Raw genomic sequence first — 6,712 nt, forward strand, 5'->3', positions numbered from 1 at the left:
GGAGACTGTCTCTAGAGTGACCGCCACCCCGTGGCCCAGAGGGGCCCAGGGCGAGCGCCCGAGGTCCTCTATCGGCCTTCCTGCCGTGCAGCCCAGATCCTTCTTGGTGTCCAAGCGGAGAGCCCAGCTCCTCATCCATTCCCCAGGCTCCCGGGCCTGAGGACGCGGTGGCCCAGTGCTCCAGAGCGAAGCACCCCTGAATCGCCCGTCACTCACCTCAGGCCCCAGCAGTGATGCTTGAGGGCGCTCTGTTCAGGGGTGCCTGGTTCCTGGTACAGGGGCGGGGGGGGGGCCAAGTTGGACAGGCGCCCCCCAAGGTTTGCTGCCCAGGGGAGTCCCCGTGGGCGGAAGGTTCTCCCGGCACTGTTGCAAAAGTTCAAGGTGTGCAGGCGGGCCAGGCTTTGTGGGGATCATATATATGGGGGCTGGGGGAGGGGCAGAGGGAGGGGGAGGTGGAGAAAGGGAAATTGGTCATGCTTTCCCACAGCATTACTTCACTGCCTACTCACCGTTCACTGAGGTGAGCTGAGGCCTTGGGCTGAGCGCTGGCTGTGACCGGGAGCAAGTGCCCCGGCTGCCCTGAGCCTCGGGCTTTGCACCTATGAAACTCAAACAGACCAACAGACGACCTGCCCCCCCGCCCCCCCCGCCCCAGGGCAGGTGCGAGGAGCAGATGGGAAAGCGCATCGTCGGAGTGCTTTGGGAACTCTACACACGTGCAAGCGCATCACTGCTGTGTGGAGTATCCTGGCCTCCTTTTTTTATTTTCATAATATATATTTTTTAAATTTTATTTATTTATTCATGACAGAGAGAGAGACAGAGAGAGAGAGGCAGAGACACAGGCAGAGGGAGAGGGAGAAGCAGGCGCAGGGAGCCAGACGTGGGACTCGATCCCAGGTCTCCAGGATCACACCCCGGACTGAAGGTGATGCCAAACCACTGGGCCACCGGGGCTGCCCCATACCCCGGTCTCCTTATTGCAAAATCACTCAATGATTATGCCCTACTGGTGCTGGGACAGTGACCTGGACACCGAGGCTGCCCACACACACTTCTGTGATGGTTCGGGGCCAGGAATGGTGGCGTGTCCCCTCGCACACAGCCACCAATGGCCGTGTCTCCAGTGCAGGGAGAATGAGGCAGTGTGTGCATGGCCAGGCCGGGAAGGCAGAAGGACCCCGGGGCCTGGAGGCCTAGCCTCGGCCTTGCTGCTTGGCGGGGGATCCCCGAGGGATGCGGCCTGTCAGGAGCCAGTGCAGCGGACAAACCCCAGCATGTGTGCAGCCGGCCAGGCGCTCGGGCTTCGGGCCGCCTACAGCATGGAGGGTAGGCCCAAGCAGTGCTCCCAAAGCAGGTCGCACAGCACGTGGGCTGAGGGACGAGCGATTTCGTAGGTAGGAGATTCCAGAAGGCTGGCATGTGCCAGCACCCCACTTGGAAACACGTAATGCTCCCAGGAATGATGAAGACTGAGAAGTCCCCCGAGGGCCAGGGGGGTGGGGACATGGCTTTATGTGACTTTGTTAATGCAGCATTTCCCATGAGTATGACCATGTCCCTGGGACACATTGTGGGAAACGCTGGACCCTGAATCAGAGATTGACAAGCTGTGGGCCAAGAAAAGGCTAAGGATGGCTTACCCTGTGACCTGAGGATGGTTTTTATATTTGCTAATGACAAAAAAAAAAAAATCAGAAACCGAAAAGTACATGAAATTTAAATGTCAGTGTCCATGAATACAGTTTCTCCGGGGCACAGCCACACCCAGCCTGTTTAATATTGTGTATGGGCGCTCTTGTGCTATGATGACAGAGACCAGTACTCATGGCAGAGACCCTCTGGCCCACAAAGCCCAAAATATTTACCCTCTGCCCTTTACAGAGAGGGGCTGCTGAGCCCCGCTCCGAATTACCCTCCTGCACAAACATCTGGGTTCAGGTAGACTGTGATGTGAGGGGTGGGAGAAGGAAGACCAGGGGACCCTGGAAGGACTCGGCCCTTCCCCATCTCTCCGGCTGGCAGGCCCTTCTCATCCTCTGGGGCACCAGCACCACTGCCCTTCATCACTCATTCATTCACTGGCATTCGTTCCCTTAGGCAGACAAACTGCTCGCCGCAGTCCCCTGGCCAGCACCTGGCCCTGCTGCCTCGGCCTGCGTGAGGGCCCAGCTGGAGTCCTTCGCTCCTGCAGAACCTACGTGTTGCCCTCCAGTCCATGGCAGGGGCCCACACCACACCCTTTCCTCCCCCTTGGGGATCCAGGGCATTACTAAAAATCCCCAAGTACTACGGGAAGAAGATGCCCAGAGGGCATTCATGAGACAAAAAGAACATGGGCTAAGAATGTGGCAGCAAGGGGGGGATGGGGAGGAGGGACGGAGACGACTGGAGAGACAGCTGAGGCAGGAAGCTGAGAGGGAAAGTGAGCCCCAGGGCAGCTGCGGTGCTAGACAGCTGCCTACTGATAGGCAGGAGGGCAGAGGAATGAGCTGTTAGCAGGGCAGGCTAGAACAGAGGCATGAGGTCATGCTAGAGCTCAAGAGGTTCCAGGACATCCCCCCGGGGTCACCTGTAGCTCCTTCTGTCTAAGGGAAAGATAATACAAGTCAGATATTCCAGGCAAACATGCGCCTGAGCTCAACATAGCACAATTCCCTGGAAGAGAGGGCGAGGGAGAACTCAAGGACTCGGCCCAGCAACAACTGAGATTGCGGGATATAAGCACCAGGCTGGCCCCCAGGCAGACTCAGGTTCAAGACGTGACTGAGCTGCCTTGAGCTGTCTGCATCTTAGCCTCCTTATCTATAGAGTCAAGTCTCATAGGGTCACGAGACGCAATGATGTAGGGCCTGTTACTCCAAGTGTGGTCCGTGGACCAGGGCAACAGCAATATCTGGGAGCTCATTGGAAATGCAGACTCTCAAACCCTTCCCCCAAAACTGCTGAGCCAGCACGTGCATTTTAAGAAACTCCAAGGGGATTCTGAAGTATAGTAAAGTTTGAGAAAACACACGGGACACAACCCAGGGTCTTTGACGTGGTAAATGCATAACAAATTAGGGCTTCAAGGGTAAGCGGAAGGACCGGAACAGTGATTCTCCATGGGGCAGTTCTATCCCTAGGGGACATGCGACAATGTCTGGAGACACTTTGGGTCGTCCTCACTGGGCGGTGTGGGAGGTGGAGGTGCTATAGATGTGGCATAGAATGGGTCAGGGCTGTTGCTGAACATCCTACAGCACGCAGGACAGCCCCTCATCACCAAAAAAGGAGGTGACCCCTAAATTCCAACAGTGCTGAGGCTAAGAAGCCCTGAGCTAGAGGCAAGTAGTGGCTGTGGGGGAAAGAGCTAGAATAGCACCAAAGTAGGACAAGAAGGGAGCCCTTACTGGGGCAGGGGCAGTGGACAGATAACATGGGCAGGAGTGGGAAAAGCAACATGGCAACTTGGAAGGCAGAGCCCAAATGCTCCTGGCAGCGAGGAGATGGGCAAGGGCTGGCCCACCCCACTGGCTCACCCATGGGGAAGCTCCAAGTCTCTGACTTCAAGGGCAGAGAAAACGGGGCTGGTCCTTCGGTCTGTATGCACATATTTCTACCCAAACTCCATCCTAGACCAGACTAAGACCAGAGGTTCTTCTAATATCTCTAAACTCCATGCTCTCTGGAACTTGGGGGATTTCCTTTACAAAAATATGGGGCGGGACAAAAGCTCCCCTGAGAATAAACTTTGATTTACAAGGCCACTCCCCCCCCCCCAAAAAATATTCTTTATTAGATTTAGGGGGTTTATGCTTTCCATCCCATACCACCTGTCATGTATAACTCTCTACAGAATTTCAGTTTTACGTTTGAGAAATAAATCTACTCCTACTCCCATATCTCCTATAAATTCCCCTAAACCTACAGGGAGAGAAGGGGCCTGAATCAGGATGGAGAAGGGTCCCATCTCCACTCTCAGGTGAAGCAGTAAAGGGCTCACTCTTAGAACTGAATACCTCCTCTTTCTGATGGATGGAAATGCCCTGCAGGAGAGAAGCAATAAGCCCATTAACTAGGATTTCCTGATAGCCAAGAGATAAAAGAAAGTTACATCATCATTTTTCTTCCAGCAAATTTAATCTTCTCTCTAAAAATGATTTTATCTCCCTATTTGGCTAGGAAACTTATGCGGTAATAGATGTGGGTTACCGGGGCCTTTTGTCAGCCTTTTCCCTGTCTTCCCTGCACACCATTCCCAGGAGCAGAGATGACACGTGCTTGTATCTACTGGTTGGCCCCTGGGGCTGGCCCTCGGCCATTCTACCTTGGTGTAGTAAATGGTTTCTTGTTCCAGCCGTTTCAAAAGATGAAAGTAAAAACAAACAAATTCTTTTTACATCCGTACGGCATGCTTAGATAATACAAAACACTTCCAAGGAAACGTTCCCCTTTGATAGGCACCATGACCTTTTGGGATAAGGAGGACAGATATTATTTCTTTGCAGATTAGAAAGCTGAGAGTCAGAAGAGTCCAGTGATTTTTCTCTCGGGTACATAAATCGATAATAGAACCAGAACTGGAGGGCAGGTCCTCTGGCTTTGAGTCGAGTACTCGTTGCCCTTTCTGTGCCACTTCTCGATCATGCAAATGAGCATTCATTTACTGAACAAATATTTCCTAAGCACTACTGAGTGCCAGAAGAGCCTATCCAAAAAAAAAAAAAAAAAAAGAGTTACTGTATTTTACATTTCTGTAAAAATGTCCAGAAAAGACAAACCTATACAGACAGAAGATAGAGTTGTGGTTGCCTAGGGCTTGGAGTCAGGATCTGGGTGGGTAAGGAGGTTTGGGTGTGACTGCTAATGAGTTTAAGGTTTCTTTTGGAGGCTTAAGAAAATATTCTAAAATTAGATTATGGTGATGCACTCTTTGAACATACTAAAAGCTATTAAATTGGACGCTTTAAGCCGGAGAACTCTATGGTGTGTAAACTATGTCTCAATAAAGCTGTGAAGAAACCAACTGAGATGCAGTCCTCTGGGTTCCAGTGCATCGGTAAAGTGGAGATACACTTGCAAACAGATAAATTGTCACACTATGTCTTGCAAGGTGCCCTTAACAGAAGGTTAGGTGGCTCATGGGGACATGGAAGTTGGACAGAAGCGCCCCTGGTCTTGGGACAGGGCTGGAAGGGGTAAAGAGGCTTTGCGGTTGAGGTGATGTTTGATCTGAGGCTTGAAGCCTGAGCTGGAGTTTATCAGCAAAAACGAAAGGAGGGCACCTGCCCGAGACCACTGTGACCCTCACAAATTCCATGGCCATCCAACTACTGAAGGGGACCAAGAAAAAGAAGGATCTGGAAGCTGCTAGAAGAGGGACCATCACTGATTGCTCTTTTGCTTAATGATTCATGGAAACCAGTGGAGAACAGCAATTTAAATACAAGTTAGGAGCCTAAAAAGAGACCTAGGGTGCTGCTGATCCCTCAGAGCTGCAGGCAGGAATGGAGGCACGGGAAGAGCCAGGGTCCTCATTTTCTAAGCAAAGCCTTTGGCCAATCACAGGAAACAGAAACACAGGAGACACCCAGTTCCGAGAAGTGCCCCTGCTCCGCAGAAGCCAGGCTCCTATACCCTCCCACAGCCCGCAAGGCACTAGGTTTGAGTCCCAGAGACATGAATATTTTAAGTACAGGACAGTATACAGGTTGGGAAAAATGATAGTTATAGTTTCCTGTGTGGATCCAGGATTGTGGCCTGTTTTCCTGTGTCACTCTGTCTCTCACATATCCCAGATTGCTTTTCCTAACGGAGATTTTTTTTCTTTTTCTTTTATTTATTTTTATTTTTATTTTTTTAGATTTTTCCTTTTTAATGGAAAGAAGGAAAGGAGGGAGGGAAGGGAAAAAGAAAGGGAGGAAGTGGAAGGAGTCTTACAGACTCTTGTCTCATCCTTTGAAACAGAATGCATGCTACTCTAGAAGAAAATTCTTTTTTTTTAAGTTTATTTCATTGTATATTTTTTTATTGGAGTTTGATTTGCCAACATGTAGCATAACACCCAGTGCTCATCCCATCAAGTGCCCCCCTTAGTGCCCCCCTAGTGCCCATCATGCAGTCACCCCAATCCCCCACCAAATCCATTTCTATCACCCCATTTTTATTGGGGTTCAATTTGCCAACATATAGCATATCACCCAGTGATCATTCCATCAAGTGCCTCTCTCAGTGCCCGTCACCCAGTCACCCCAACTCCCCTCCCACCTTCCATTCCACCAGCCTTCTTCATTTCCCAGAGTTAGGGGTCTCTCATGTTCTGTCATCCTCACTGATATTTCCCATTTTCTCTCCTTTCCCCTTTATTCCCTTTCACCATTTTTTATATTCCCCAAATGAACGAGACCATGTAAAATTCTAAATTTTACATTTTAAATTTAAATTTTACATTTTAAATTTAAATTTAAATTTTAGAAGAAAATTCTAAATGCACAACTCAAGTGTATTACCCCTCACCCATCAAATCATCTTTGGTTTCTGGGGAGAAAACTCTCCCTTCCTCACTTCCACTCATCACTTTTCTGTTTCTGTACCCCAGCAGTGCCCAGCTCAGAGCCCTCTACTTATCGGGTGGTCAGTAAATGTGTTTGCTCTCTAAACAATTGTTGATTTCAAAATTGGGTAAATGGAATACACCTGAGGGGGGGATAAAGTGAATTAAACTGATTTT

This window comes from Canis aureus, chromosome 6, assembly GCF_053574225.1.
Source record: "Canis aureus isolate CA01 chromosome 6, VMU_Caureus_v.1.0, whole genome shotgun sequence".
In the NCBI taxonomy this organism is placed as follows: domain Eukaryota; kingdom Metazoa; phylum Chordata; class Mammalia; order Carnivora; family Canidae; genus Canis; species Canis aureus.